The sequence below is a fragment of the Cervus elaphus genome, chromosome 23, assembly GCF_910594005.1.
Source record: "Cervus elaphus chromosome 23, mCerEla1.1, whole genome shotgun sequence".
NCBI classification, from domain to species: Eukaryota; Metazoa; Chordata; class Mammalia; order Artiodactyla; family Cervidae; genus Cervus; species Cervus elaphus.
In genome coordinates this window covers 66,824,385-66,840,004 of record NC_057837.1, presented here as the reverse complement: position 1 = coordinate 66,840,004, position 15,620 = coordinate 66,824,385, and the positions used below count along the sequence as shown (strand labels likewise).

Genomic DNA, 15,620 nt, shown 5'->3' with positions numbered 1-15,620 from the left:
ACAATTTCACTTATGGATATATCCTCGAAACAACTGAAGGCAGGGTCTTTAAGGGATATTTGTCCACCCACGTGCATGGCAATATATTCACTATAGCCAGAAAGTAGAAGCCACTCGAATGTCCATTGACGGATGAATGGATAAACATGATGTGGTCTATCACACAATGGAATATTATTCAGCCCTCAAAAGGAAGGAAATTCTAACAAATGCTATAAGATACATGAACCTTAATGATATTATGCTAAGTGAAATAAACCAGTTATAAAAGGACAAATACTGAGTGATTCCAGGCTTCCCTAGTGGCTCAGTGGTAAAGAATCCATCTACCAATGGTGGAGACGCAAGAGATGTGGGTTTGATACCTGGTCCGGGAAGATCCTCTGCAGAAGGAAATGGCAACCCACTCCAGTATTCTTGCCTCGGAAATCCCATGGACAGAGGAACCGAGCCGACTACAGTCCGTGGGGTCCCAAATAGTTGGACATGACTTAGCAACTAAAGAACAACAACTGAAAGATTCTACTTATGCAAGTTTCCTTAATTAGTCAAACTCAGAATCAGAAAGTAGAATGGTGGTTGCCAGGGGCTGGGGAAAGTGGAGTTACTACTTGATGGCTGTAAGTTTCAGTTTGAAAGATGGTAAGAGTTCTGGGGATTGACTGCACAACGATGTGAATGTATTGGACACTACTGAGCTGAATACTTAAAAATGGCTAAGATGGTAAATTTTATGTTATGCTTATTTTAAAAGGGGAAAGATTTATACGATCTGAAGAGAAACCAGAGTATTTTTATGCTTATCTTAAAATTCAAAAATTTAAGAGACTTTCCTGGTGGTCCAGAGGTCAGTTCAGTTCAGTTCAGTTCAGTCACTCAGTCGTGTCTGACTCTTTGCGACCCCATGAATCACAGCATGCCAGGCCTCCCTGTCCATCACCAACTCCCGGAGTTTACTCAAACTCATGTCCACCGAGTCAGTGATGCCATCCAACCATCTCATCCTCTGTCGTCCCCTTCTCCTCCTGCCCTCAATCCGTCCTAGCATCAGGGTCTTTTGCAATAAGTCAACTCTTCGCATGAGGTGGCCAAAGTACTGGAGCTTCAGCATCAGTCCTTCCAATGAAAACCCAGGACTGAGCTCCTTCAGGATGGACTGGTTGGATCTCCTTGCAGTCCAAGGGACTCTCAAGAGTCTTCTCCAAAACCACAGTTCAAAAGCATCAATTTTTCAGCACTCAGCTTTCTTCACAGTCCAACTCTCACATCCATACATGACCACTGGAAAAACCATAGCCTTGACCAGACAGACCTTTGTTGGCAAAGTAATGTCTCTGCTTTTTAATATGCTGTCTAGGTTGGTCATAGCTTTCCTTACAAGGAGTAAGCGTCTTTTAATTTCATGGCTGCAATCACCATCTGCAGTGATTTTGGAGCCCAAAAAATTAAAGTCTGACACTGTTTTCACTGTCTCCCCATCTATTTCCCATGAAGTGATGGGACCAGATGCCATGATCTTAGTTTTCTTAATATTAAGCTTTAAGCCAACTTTTCCACTCTCCTCTTTCACTTTCATCAAGAGGTCCAGAGGTTAAGAATCTGCTTTACAAGGCAGGGGACACAGGTTCGATTCCTGGTCAGGGAACTAAGATCCCACATGCCATGAAGCATCTAAGCCGTTGAGCCACAACTGGAGTCAGTGCCCGGCGAAGAAAGATCCCACAAGACGCAATGAGGATCCCGTGTGCCGCAGCTGAGACTCGATGCAGCCAGATAAATATATAAATATTTTTAAAAAACTAAAATAGGTAAAATAATGCATTGAAATATGTGAATACCATGAGTGCTTTTTTCAGTAGTTGATGTCTTACATTAAACAGTAAACTAGTAATAATTTTAGCTACTACCATGGTTATCATAATTTGATTAAAAATATTCATAACCAGAAAAATTCTTAGAAATCTAAAAATAGAATATACATCATATAACATTGTGCTTAGTCACTTCAGTCATATCTGACTTTTTTTTTTTTTTAATTTCTGACTCTTTTTGACCCAGTGGACTGTAACCCACCAGGCTCCTCTGTTCTGGGATTCTCCAGGCAAGAATACTGGAGTGGGTAGCCATACTCTCCTCCAGAGAATTTTCCTTACCCAGGAATTGAACTCACATCTTTTATGTCTCCTGTATTGGTAGGCGGATTCTTTACCACAGAGCCACCAGGGAAACCATCAGTTAATTTCATACATAATGGTGAAATCATAGAAGAATTTTTCTATTTTTATCCTAGAAGCTCCAGAAAATTAGTCAGGGATGTCTGCTGCCCTTGACCAGGATGACCCAAGGTCATAAAAGTAAAGAATTGGGGACTTCCTTTGTGGTCCTGAAGCTACGATTCTGCACTCCCAATGCAGGGGGCCCAGGTTCCATCCCTGATCAGGAAACTAGATCCCGCATGCCGCAACTAAGAGTTCACATAACACAGCAAAGATAGAAGGTCCTGTATGCTGCAACTAAGACTCAGCACAGCCGAATAAACAAACGCATAAATACATAAATATTGAAAAAGAGTGAAGAATTGATATCGTCAACTAGCATGGTGAGAGAGAATGAGCCAAAATCAAGTATCATTATCCTGGAATGCTCAAGTATTCAGGCAAAATAGTTAATGATTCTCAAGCCAGGAAAGTTTAAGTTAATTAGCCACAAACATCTCAGTTATTTAGTTAACAAAGGAGGCCCAAAACTGTTGTTCAGGGAAACTCAAGTTAAATAGCTAAGACCATCCAGAGTCATTAGTCAAAAAGTTTGTATTCAAGGATTGTCCAACACCGAATGAAGGAAAGTCCAATGTCACCAGCCAAAGTTATCAGTCTTTCTCTTGGACTCTGGTCCCCCAGGGCCCAGCCTGCCAGTTTCTGAAGGGAGAAAGCCACCTCTTCTCCTGTCTGCCCCCATGGCAGAGGCCTGAGCCACTTAAACCTTCAGTGAGCTCACACTGACCCCCTCTCCAGAATCAGTGGCCTTCAGCCCAGGATAAAAATGAACCAGAAGGAAGACTAGTAACAGAGAGGTCGTGGGAGTCAGAGAACCCAGCTAGGGGACCCAGGGAAGTGGGGGTGCTGGGACCTCGGTGGGAACTGACCCTGGTAGAGAGACCCTCTGTTTCATCTCAGTCTGTCCGAGCATCCAGTGAGGGTTTGGGGCTGCTGAAGACCCCCAAACAGGCCCAGACCCGGGCCACAGGACAGCAGAGGCCCTGGGCGGCTGGACTGGCCAAGGCTACCACTGGCCCTCAGTCCCAGGCTGCAGAAGCCCAAGCCTATTCCTCCTGAAAGACGTAGTAACAGAGCATCAATAAGACGAGGAGGAGGACGAGGAACAGAATAATCAGAACTGCCAGTATGGTGTTCATTCTTAGTGTGGGGATGGAGCTTGGAGCTCCTGCAGGGCTCACCAGGCCAGCTGCTAACTTCAGGCCTAGACCCTGGGCATCACTTCCTTGGGACAATCTGTTTAGCCAGCTGAGACCTCATCTCCCCACCCCAGCCCCACCAAGTCCAGGCAGCAGGAATCTCTCAGCCACTGTGAGGTCACAAACTCCAAGATGACAGAATGTTGGCCTCCCAGTCACAGCCCTATCCTTTATAAATGCGATCAGTATTTTGAAAGTGAGACTTTTCATATGTCATCATAAAAAATATATATATATATATTTTGCCTCTCTTTAAACTTTCTAAATGGAAATATCTTTTCCCTATCCTTAGAAAAATATCAGGCAGTCCTCATAACTTCTCTGTTCCTTCTTAGGTAATAAGTCTTGTGTTACTAAAAATAGTGAACATGATTTCTATTCCATTAATTTAAATGTTCATCTCATATATTCATCGTGTTTTCAGTGACCGTTGGTAGTTAGGACTTCTCTGCTCTCCACTGTCTGGGACCAAGCAGACAGTGCGCTGCTGTCTGCTCGGAAGGGATGGGAACCTTCTCCCTTTTCTCATCCAGATGTGTTTCTAGTCACCAGGTCTCTGCTCAGTCCTCCTACCCCCCACTCCCAGCACCTCCAGGATCAGGTGAATTGAAGAGTGAGATGGGGGAACATTTCTCTCCAGGCTGGACCTGAAATTAAGGCTGTGCATTCTCCCTTGGCCCGTATTTCAGGAGTTCTTCAGAGATCCTCCTCCTGGTGCCCTTTGACTGAACCCCACGTGATGTGAACAGGCCCCCTTCTTGGGGACCCCCTGCCCCAGCAGGCTCTGTCTAAAGTAGAACCTCTCGGGCAGCAGGTAGCCAGTCCTACCCCAGATTCTACACCTGCCGAAGGAGACAATGTACCTTTGACTGAGGAAGGGGTTGGGCACAGGTCACCTGGGCTTTCCAACGCTAGGTGACATTTATCAAGCTCTGAGGTGCTCCTGCTGGAGCTCCCGGTATGAGGATCACCAGAGAAAAAGGAACTTTCTCCTACTCTTCCTCTTGGGGGCAAAGGAGGAGGGACTATTTTAAGACATAGAGCCCATAATTCCCTCTTTTTCATGTCTAACACTGTACTTTAAAAAAAAAGTATATATTTATTTATGGTTGTGCTGGGTCTTCATTGCTTTGCACAGGCTTTCCCTAATTGCAGAGAGCAGGGGCTACACTCTAGTTGCAGTGTGTGGGCCTCTCATTGTGGTGGTTTCTCTTGTTGCAGAGCACGGCTGTAGGGCATGTGGATTCAGTAGTTGCTGTGTGTGGGATCAGTAGTTCTGGCACACGGATTTAGCGGCTCGGCAGCACGTGGGATCTTCCCAGACCAGGGATCGAACCGGTCGCCCCTGCATTGCAAGGCAGATTCTTAACCACTGGACACCAGGGAAGCCCCACTATGCTGTTAATACCCTCAAACTAGAGGATTGAGTTACAAGCAACCATTTTCCAGTTATTTCTTCCTAAATTCTACATCTAATCCAATACCCTTTTAGGAAGGCAGCTGCCATTTTATCAGGTGGAGAACCTTCAAAAATTACAACAGTGGTTTGTTATTGTTCAGCTATTCTTTCCTGTATTTTGGTGCCTCCTTGGTACCTCGGCTGAAATATCTATTTTAATATCTTGTTACACGAACGACAAGCATCAGCCACACCTTTTAGATGGCCAGCCTCCTCTAGACACTGGGGATGCAGAAATGAGCCCGCCCAGATTCCCTCCCTGGCATCACGGGCAGAAAGATGCAGATTATCTAGATTGGAATCATGGCTCTGACCTTTCCCAGCCTTCTGAAGGCAGCTTCCTCTTACTCTCCAGCCTAGAACTATGAGGCTCCCCATCCGACTGGTGCAGGAGACCTCTTAGGAGGTCCCAGGCTCGAGGGTGGGGCCTGTGGAAGGGACTTGCTCTCAGCCTCCCACTTGCTGTTTCTGTCCTCTGGCTCCAAAGGGCTGATCGAAGCCAGATGGCCTGAGACCTGGGCTGATGGACACAGCAGCCACCAGGCCGTGTGGCCACAGAGCACTGAAATATCGCCAGTCCCAGGGGCAACGTGCTGTCGGTATAAAACATGCGCTGATTCCGAAGACTACGTGCAAAGGAAAAGAAATAGTAAATACCCTATTAATAATTTAAAAATATTGGTTACATATTGAAATAATATTTTGATTAGCTTGTGTTAACTAAAAAATATTATTAAAATTAATTTCACCTTTTAGGTATTTTTTAATTTTTTATTTATTTTTATTGTGATATAGTTGATTTACAATGTTGTGTTAGTTTTTGGTGTACAGCGAAGTGACTCCATATACATATTCTTTAAAAAAAATTTTTTTAATTTATTTATTTTTGGCTGTGCTGGGTCTTCAGTGCTGTGCTTAGGCTTTCTCCAGTTTTGGTGAGCGGGGGCTACTCTCTGGTTGCGGTGCCCTGGCTTCTCATTGCGGTGACTTCTCTTCTTGTGAAGCGTGACCTTTAGAGCACTCGGGCTTCAGTAGTTGCAGCATGCAGGCTCAGTAGCTGTGGCACACAGGCTTAGTTGCCCCACTGCATATGGAATCTTCCTGAACCAGGAATCAAACCTGTGTCCTCTGCATTGGCAAGCGGATTCTTAACCCCTGGGCCACCAGTGAAGTCCCCTATATTCTTTTTTATACTCTTTTCCCATTATGGTTTATCACAGGACATTGAATGTAGTTCCCTGTGCTATATACAGAAGGACCTTGTTGTATGTACATTCTACACATTTTGTATCTTTTTTTTTTTTTAATCTTGGTGCTTGTTCAATCGCTAAGTCATGTCCGACTCTTGCAACCCTAAGTCATGTCCGACTCTTGCAACCCCATGGACTGTAGCCTGCCAGACTCCTCTGTCCATGGGATTCTCCAGGAAAGGATACTGGAGTGGGTGGCCATTTCCTTCTCCAGGGGATCCTCCTGACCCAGGGATCGAACCCTGGTTTCCTGCATTGTAGTCAGATTCTTTACCAACTGAGCTATGAGAGAAGCCTCCCCACCCCTTTTTAATCTTACTTTTCTTTTCTTTTTTTATTAAGTTTATTGGAGTATAGTTGCTTAATGTTTTTAATGTGGCTCCTGGGAAATTTAAAATTACACATTCAGCCGGCATTGTATTTCTACCGGATAGCACTGCCTTTAGACCCTTCAAACACAGCACACTCTCTCTCCATCATAAATAATCCCATGGTGTCCTAGATAATCCATGGTGTCCTCACAGTGACAGAAACTCTGGACTTTTTCAAAAATACTTACGTAGAGCAACTACCATGCTTGGCCATCTGCTCGGTGCTATGTTCTGGATGTGCACTGTTTCATTTAATCCTCACAGCAATCGCTATGAGGAGGGGAGCTCTGACTCTGCCCATTTTCCAGAAAGGAAAACTAAGGCTGGACAAAGTTAGGTCATAGCCACACGGAGAGTAAGGGCAAGAGCAGGAGGCAGGAGAGGACACCAGGGCTGTGTGCACACCTGGCTCCTTCGTCCAGTGTCCCGCCAGCCACAGCATCCCACGACTCCTCCCCCTCACGGAGACACCCAAGGTTCTCACAGTCTTAGAACTGCACCGGCTCCTCCCAGGTACAGCGATGGAGTGTTTTCACCCTCAGAAACCACCTCCGCCTATTTCCCTCTTTGTTGTATCAGTCAGGCCTTGATTTGCACATTGCGCTGACCTAGTGACCTAGTGAGCATCGGGAATGTGAAGGAATGAGACCCTTGCTCAGACACACGTGGACTGTCTGAAGTTCAGAATGTGGACTGAGTTAATGGCAGGGTTGCTTCAGGTCTAAGAGATACACTGGGCCGAGGATGCAGACAGTGTTAGTGCCTGTGTGATTAGGGGCCATGAGCCCCATCTCAAGTCTGTCTGCAGCGCCTTCAAGAGGTTGGGACCTCTGTCTTCTCCGGAACAATGCAAATCTGACTAGGTCCCCAATCGCAAATATGATCAAGTCCCTCTTGATCAAAAGCAGCTTCAAGGCTGCTTTTACTTTTAGGGTGACCTTTTAGCAAAGCACCTGCCCACCACACTAGGCTTATCTCCCTGTCATCCTCACGTTCCAGTTGCAGGTCATTGGAACACTATTTTAGTCTGGCGAGGTCCAAATGAATACACAGTCAGAATTCATTCTTTTGTTCAACTGAGCCAGCCACGGAAACTAGGTGCTCTGAATACAATGGTCAGTCAGATAAAACCCCTACTGTCCAAACTCAACACGATAAACGTGAGCTCTTGCTAATAACAGTTCCTGTCTTAGGCTCCCTGGTAAAGAATCCGTCTGCCAGGCAGGAGACGGAAGAGATGCAGGTTCAATCCCTGGGTCGGGAAGATCCCCTGGAGGAGGAAATGGCAACCCAGTCCAGGATTCCAGCCCAGATAATCCCAGGGACAGAGGAGCCTGGCAGACTACCAGTCCATAGGGTTGCAAGAGTTGGACACGATTTAGCGACTAAACAACAACAGGTAGAAGAGGAGCCATTCCTACAGATTAATGACAAGTCAGTGACAACAAACAGAACACAAAGAAAAGCAGAGCAGGTGAAGGAACGTTACTGCCAAAATTCCAGGCTGCTTCTGGAAATTACCCATTCATGCAACGCAGAACTTGGACTCCACTCCACAAGAGGGCGCTGCAAAACCGGTTGCGCGGGATCCACTCCAGGCAACGCCGGTCTAGGCCGCAAGCCCCGCCTCAGCTTCATTTCCGCCGTCGCTGTGAGCGTGAAGGCGGTTCTTGCCCGTTTGTCCACGTTTCGTCATGGATTCCACACCATCTGCACGTATCCGGGTTCATCCGCGGACACCGGCATCTTCCCGCACTGTCGGCTTTGTCTCCACCGCTCTCCAGCGCCGTCTGGTCGTGGGGCACCCCGGGTGAGTCCTCTGCGGGGAGCGCCGGGCACGTGGCCCGCTCCCTCCCCAGCCCAAGGGGAAACAGACCCGAGCGGGGAGCGCAGGCCGCAGGTTGCCTTGGAGCCCAGGGCCGCTCCCGGTTCCGAGCCCGTCCCCTGAGATGCGTGTGGGTCTCTCGGGACTTGTCTTCTCGACAGAGGGGCCTCTGGTCGTCTGGCCTCCGGCCGACGCCGCTTCAGAATATGGGGGTCCCCTGGCCTCACCCATCCGTGGGGAGACTTGGACCCGCCGACGGTCAGAAGCGGGTCCGAGGATGCGTGGGCCCGAGGTCTCGCAGGGAGGTTCGTGCGGAGCCGGTGTGAACAGCACCTGTGGTGCGCCAGAACCGCCCCCCCGATCACATCCCATCACCTCCGACTCCAGCGTTTCATCCCCTGAAGCCGCTTGTCGGTTGCAGGGCAAATATCTTCGTGACCATTGGCCCATTTCCCCTCGGTAACCTCTAAGGGAAAGTGTGCAAACCTCCACTTTAACTGAGGGCGCCCCCAGGGCCCTAGAAGAGCAGTCTGGCTTCCTGGGCCCCTGCTTCGCACCGAAGGCCTTCCCCTGTCTTTCCCGGGCCAGGGCCTGCGCAGCTGAAGACCCTGCCTCGGGCGGCGCCCCCTCCTCTCCTGCAGGACCCTGACCCACACTTCCTGCCGCGGCCCCGCCGCGTCCAGGGACTGAGCTGTCCCCTGGGGCAGTGCTGGAGCTGTGGCCTTCCTGCCCTACTGCCGAGGGGGTGGTTCTTGGGCTTGAGGGTTCTGGGACCTGCCTTGCAAAGCCCTTGTGCAGGAGGATGGGGCTGGGTTTGGGGGCCAGGCAGGCCTGAGTTCAGATCCTGACTCAGCTCCTCGTTAGCCAGGGAACCTGGGGTGAGTTCCTTTATTCTCTTGAGCTTTCCTTTCCTTCGCGGGGGAAAATGACAATCGCTCCGGAAGGGCAGAGGCCGGGTCTGTGTTTTTCTTTGTCTTTGAACTCACAGTACTTGGCATGTAGTAGGTCTTCAGTTGGTATTTGTGGGGTGGATGAGTAATTGAGGCCTTTTTTTGAACCAGAGTTGGTCTTCCCCTGGCTTCTCTTGATGAGGGGGGGTGGGCAGTAGAACCTTTTCAGGCAGTGAGGCTAGTGCCTGGGGTCCTGGGCCCGGCTGGGCAGCTTTCCCCTGCGTGGGTGGAGAGCTGGCTGCTAACCTGGGCCCCTCTGCCTGATTCCCCATCTGCCCTTTTCTGCCCCTGCATTCGAAAGTGATCGTGGGCTGCTGGTGCCTTGGTCATTGATAGTGCAGGAAGAGGAATTGCTGAGAGCATTTTCCCCGTGTTTGGAGGGTTCACTCCTGTCCCTTCTGAACTCTGGAGCTGTCACACACCCTCTCCCTCCTACCGCCGTTTTAGACGCCTCCTGGCAGCTAATGTCTGTTGTCTGCCTGGCTCAGTGCTGGTTTCTGTGAGGCTTTGGGAAAGAATGTGGGTGGGGTCTGCCACTGCTGTGGTCTTATGACTCTGGCCTCAGGTCTCAGCAGCCCTGAGACCTTGTTTGCCACTGGATTTGAAGTGATACAGGCTGCCTGTATTGCTTGTTGGTAATATGGGCTGAGGAAAAGTTGCAAGAATGTTCCTTATAATTCAGGCGATCCTTGCTTGTCCCTTCCAAACCAGACAGTCCTTTAGTCGCGGTCACAGTGGCCAAGCCTGAGGCGGACTGAGGGTAGAGGGAGTCAGGCTGTCGTGGGTTCATTGCCGGATTCCCCAGCATTCACACCCGGGTTTTCCTGTTGGTGACGATGGTGGTTTCCTGTCCGGTGGGCTGATCACCTGCCGGGCTCTTTTCCCCCGCAGGAGTGTCACGTGGCTGCCGTTGGGCGAGAGTTGTCCTCAGGGAGAGCCGAGACTGAGACCCAGGTAAGTGGTGCCCTGCTCATTCTGTGCTTTCTGTCCTGCTCATCCTCCCAGTTCTGTGCAGACTGGGAGGCCAGAGGTGTGGGGAGTGAGGGTGTGGTTGGAGGCCCGGCGCTCTTCTGCTGCTGAGAGCCCCGGTGGAGGCCGCAGTGATGTTGAGAGGATGGAGGTTCACACCCAGTGACCAGCTGAGGGCTTGTCGGTGAGCCTGAGCGAGAATTCTGTCTGTTGTTCGATCCTGGTGGTGTGTTCACTCACTCCTTCGGAACCCAGGGGTTCTCCGCGTTTCTGCCGCCAGTCTTCCCTTCGGCTCTTGGCAGGGATTGGGAAATGATCCAGAGTAGATCTGCCATCTTAGGCTGTGAGCCTGGTCAGTGCTCCGTCTGCTGGTCTGTTCCTCGTTCAGGCCGCTTCTCAGGATGCTGGCAGTGGCCTCTGCTCGGCTCCCTCTCTGCCCTTCTCTGCCCCTGCATTCGAAAGTGATCGTGGGCTGCCGGTGCCCTGGTCATTGATAGTGCAGGGAGACGAATTGCTGAAAGCCTTTCCCCGTGTTTGGAGGGTCCATCCTGTCCCTTGCAAACCCTGGCACTTTCGCACATGTCTGTCTTTCCCCCGATTTGTGTTGCTTCCTGGCACCCACTGCTGTGTGCTCACTGAGCGCCCTTCTTCCCGAGCACGCCCCTCCCTCGGGAGTCTATGGGCTGGCAGGGGAGGGCTCCCTTCCTGGAAGCTTTCTCTGCCTCCTCCCTGCACCCCTTCCCACATCCTCAGCCCCATCACCCAGCACTAACTCCTCCTGGAAAACTTGATTTGCTGGTCGTGCCCGTTATGCTGTGATCTTGAGGGCAGTGCCTCTTTGCATTGTGTCTGATGCCTGGCTATAGCAGCTGGTCATAGAAGGGGGTAAAAAAAACCCAAAGAGGTAGAGATGCCCTATCTGTTGCAAGGAGATCAGACTCCTCCCATTGCGGAGGGTCAGGACACCATGCCCTCTTGCAAGCCAGCCTGCTGGGTCAGCTTCCTTTCCTTCTCCCTTGGATGTGTTGTTTCTCTAATGAAAGCTAGGCTTACTGTTACCTGCCTTTAATCCTGCCGAGGGTGATTTTCTAGTAACCGACTGGACAGGGCACAGTGTCGTTGAGGATACATGTGTACATAACCCTCGTAGTAAATGGTGGACCCACGGCCCTCCCCCTACACCTGTTAGCCCTTCCGATCCATTCTGGTCACTGCCAGTAGGCCACGGGCTGCTCCCCAAACCCTGACCTCAGCATGTTGTTTTTAAAACAAGACGGATGAGCAGCAGATCCATCACAGTTGCCCCATAGGATGACGTGGGGGTTAATCCTGTCCAGATGACCTGCACACCCCTTCCTAGAGTCACCTTGTCCTTTTTTGGAGACAGTAGTGTGGTGGTTCAGGGACTACGGTGACAGCCCTCTGTGAGGGTGCTGGAGTCTGCCAGCCGCTGTGCCGGTGGTTCTCTGACCGCCAGGACCTGCTCTGCGCGCCCGTTCATGGCCTTTCTCTTGCAGATGGGTCTGTGCACAGAGGTTCCACGGGAGGCACCATCTTCATGCCAGCTGGGCGCTAGGCCCCGGGGCCCCAGGTAAGGTGTTTGGACCTTTCTGTGGAGTTCTGTGTGTTTTGTAAAGTCTTCTGCATGTTTCCTGGGGCTTGGGTGATCATGTAAGGGGAAGTGGGGTGACAGAGGCATCCTGGTGTGAGGCGGTCTCTCCCATGTACACAGGGGAGGGCCCTGTAGAAACCTGCTTGGGAGAAGGGCTCCCCGGGCACCTCCCTTCCAAGTCTTGTGATGGGGAACATGTGGGTCTACGCACCAGAGGCTCTGGTTCCACCTCTGAACCCCTCTAGCCCTGTGACCCCCATCTCAGAAGCCACCTTCGTGAAAAGGGAAGCTAGGATAGCTGTGAAGGTTTTAAAACAGGTTTCATGGCTGTGTCCTGACCAACATCCTGATTGTTTTCAGCCAGAAAGCTGTTTTTTATGCTGGAAGTGTGTTGACTTCCCCTGGCAGGGAGGTCTTGTGGGGTCTTGGCAGGGTGCTGCAAAGCTGCTGGGACTCGACGCGACTGGGCAGGGCTGGGTTGCTGCCCCTGACTCGGGCATTCCCCAGGCCCCTGGCGCCAGCCTCCTGTCCTCTCTGGCTCCCCTTCTGCCCTTTGCTGCTCCTGCATCGAAAGTGATTATGGGCTGCCCGTGCCCTGGTCATCGATACTGCAGGGAGAGGAGTCCCTGAAAGACCTTTCCCCGTGTTTGAAGGGCCCAGCCATCCCTTCCGAACCCTGGAGCTTTCACACACTAGTTTTTTCTCCTGCCATTCCCTTCAGAGCTTAGACCTCTGCTGGTCCTTGGACTTGCAGGGGTTCACTTTGTCTTTGTAGTTCAGGAGCCTCTTGGCAGAAACCAGTCAGCACATATTTGGTCCTCACACTGGAATAAGTTCATGTGGCGCGAAAGAGCATGGGGTGGGGAGGGAGGGCTGTAAACTGTGGCTTCTGCTCTGTGGACTTAACAGGAGTGTGGACAACCCATAATATATTATTCAAGACAGCCCATGACTGACCATGCTTGTTGGTGTGGCTGACGGAGCCCCCAGCCCTCATCAGCAGAGGGCTGATGACCTGCCTTTTGTCTGTGCTGCAGATGTGTTCGGTGGGAGGCAGAAACCCTCCACCAGTGCCCTCGCTTAATGTGCTCCGAAGATGCAACATGGCACCCCAAGAGGTGTGTCCGGCTCCCAGATAAAGGTGAGGTGGGGTCCCATTCACCACTGCCTCCCTTCCCCCACATTTGGTCTGAGGGCTCATGTCTAGTTCTCTCCTGTCTGCATTCGTGTTTGATCCTTTTCTGCTAGGTGTCTCTATTCGCATCTCATAATGTGAAGGTAGTGAGACTGTTAGATGTGAGCCACAGGGTACTCGGTAGGCAGCCTGAGCGTTCCCTTGGCTTTCAAACCTGCCCTCTTCCCCTGGCGTACATCAGAGGCTTGTCCTGTCCAGTCCCTGGTCCTGGGGCTCCTCAGCCAGCCTTTCCATTTTCCTTGGCGGGCCGTATTAAGTGGGTCTTTGCAGAATAGGATGACGGTGGGAGAGCTCCTGAGGGTGGTGGTCCATCCTTTGATGAAGATACAGTGGGAGTTTGGTGTCCGGGCCCCTGACAGCACTAAAGTCTAGTCTGTCTGCCCTGATCTGGTGCTTGAAAGAAAATCCGTTGTTGTAAAAACCAAACTTTTGAGATGTTTTTCTTTGTTACCGCATCTATTCTGGTGATTTCTAGTTGAGCTTGCATAAATTGGAAGCTTGGGCCTGGTCGATTGGAACCCTCAGTGATGTTACCTGGGGAAGAGATGGTGCTGGAGACTAAATGCTTATATGGTTCTTCCCTCCTAGGTCAGCCGTAGATCTGGAGGTGGCTGAGGAAGTCCCAAGGTCCTGAGTCAGTGACCTTGGGGTCACCTGGGATCTGGAATGGCTGGTATTTCTCCCTGAGGTGGGAACTGAACCAGCTGAGAACCGATCCCCTGAGGGTTGGCTGGTGAGTTAATGCCATCGGCTGGGAACCGCCCTCCGGAGGGTTGGCTGGTTTAAGTCTATGCAGATGGGAGCTCCCAACCATTGGTCTTGCCTGCCCTTTTTTGTAGATCCCTATTGTTTGTGGATACCAGTGGAGCAGAGAATGGAGAGTGCCATTCCCACGTGAAGAGCTGCCCGCCATCTGCTCACAGTGTCACGGGAGCCGTGTTCTCTCAGCACTAGAGATCCGGGGCAAGGCTCTGGGACTGGCGGCCCGGGTCCCCTTCAGCTGCTCTCACTGCTGAGAGCTCTGCCCTTGGAGGGTGTGGACCGAGAAGGCTGGCCCCAGTCCCTCAGTGACTTCAGTGACCCGGAGTTTTTCTGCTGAGTTGGCAGCTGTTTATCATTTTCCTCTCCACTTGCCCATTCAATAAACTATACACCACCTCACCTGTGTTTTAAATCCACAGCAAGCCACGTGCCAGCAAGGTGGGGCAGCGTGAACGTGGGTCACAGGCCGGATCCTTTTTACCCGTTAAGTCCTTCCATCCTACTCCTGAGGCTTGGCACATGGGCTGTTGTTTGAGGTGTTGTGTTCGGACGGAGATGAGCAAGTGCTGGTGGTTGGCTCAGGTCAGGACCTGTGAGAGTCGAGGCTCTGACAGGAACCAGGGTGCCGGAGTGAGACAGGTGCCGATGCCACTGGGAAAGCTGGGGGGTGGGCTCAGCAGGTACCAGCTGGCCTAGCTTGCGTGGGATTGAGGGGTTTCCCAGGACATGGGACTTTGGTTGCCAAAACCAGGAAAGTCCTGGGAAAGCTGGAACAAGTTGGTCAGCTTGTCTGGGGTGTAAAATACACGGTATTGGGACTTCCCTTATGGTCCAGTGGTTAAGATTCTGCCATCCAAAGCAGGGGACCAGTTGGATCCCTGGCAGGGAGCTAAGATCCCACATGCCTTGAGGCAGTAAGCCCATGTGCCAGTCAAACTGGGTATCTGTCAACTACAAACCAAAGCATCGCTGACTTTCTAAACTGGTGAGGTATGATGCTTCTTATTAGGGTATCCTGTGATGGGCCTGCCCCTGCATGAAGCCCAGCAGGTGCTGTACGTCACTAGGAAGACTTGCCCGCTTGTGCTGCTGGCCTAGATAACCCAGGAGGGCAGAAGCCAAGAGGACCCGCTGAATTCCAACCTGTGTGTGTCATCCTTCACTCTCAGCTTCCAGGCAGCGGTCCCTTTTCAGAGGTATTTGTCAGTCAGTCTACATGTCTGCTGACATTAAAAATAAAGCAGTAGCCCCTGCTCGCTGCAGCCAGAGAAAGCCTGCATGTAGCAACAAAGACCCAGAGCAGCCAAAAATAAAAATTTTAAAGCAATAAGCATGCCTCCTGCCAGCAGAAGAGGTTGTATATGTGAAGTGGGCCTTTTTGGTGGGAGGGGTTATGCTTCTTTCTACCCTGAAAAGCTGGAAAAGTGGGTTTGTCCAATGACCTTGGCCAGGAAAACCCATGAACAGGGGAATCCTTTGCTGCCAAAAGATGCAGAAGCAGAGAAGGAAACAGCCCATAATTAGAACAATAAATAGTAATCTGCAGGAAAAATGGCAACTTTCTTTGCTAACCAAGCATTCCAGGATAATATTTGGCTTTGGTTCATTATCATTTTCTGGGGAAGTCCTCTCATGCTATTTTAAAATAGAGAAATCTGGGGTTTGGAGAGATTCAATAGATTTTTGCTAAGAGAGCAAAGAGGTGATGTAGCCACAGTTATAAAGCAGGTCACACTTGCCCTAAGTCTATGC

At 50.6% G+C, this 15,620-nt stretch overlaps 3 non-coding genes across 3 annotated transcripts; all 3 read left to right on the top strand.

Moving 5' to 3' along the window:
• Nucleotides 1–9,616: 9,616 nt before the first annotated feature.
• Nucleotides 9,617–9,751, top strand: LOC122682299. Its single transcript, XR_006337316.1, has one exon. It is a non-coding gene; the product is annotated as a small nucleolar RNA SNORA71 (small nucleolar RNA).
• A 995-nt stretch (nucleotides 9,752–10,746) lies between these two features.
• LOC122682298 lies at nucleotides 10,747–10,879 on the top strand. The gene has a single exon (XR_006337315.1). It is a non-coding gene; the product is annotated as a small nucleolar RNA SNORA71 (small nucleolar RNA).
• Nucleotides 10,880–12,471: 1,592 nt separating this feature from the next.
• On the top strand, nucleotides 12,472–12,603 carry LOC122682302. The gene has a single exon (XR_006337319.1). It is a non-coding gene; the product is annotated as a small nucleolar RNA SNORA71 (small nucleolar RNA).
• The last annotated feature ends 3,017 nt before the right edge of the window (nucleotides 12,604–15,620 follow it).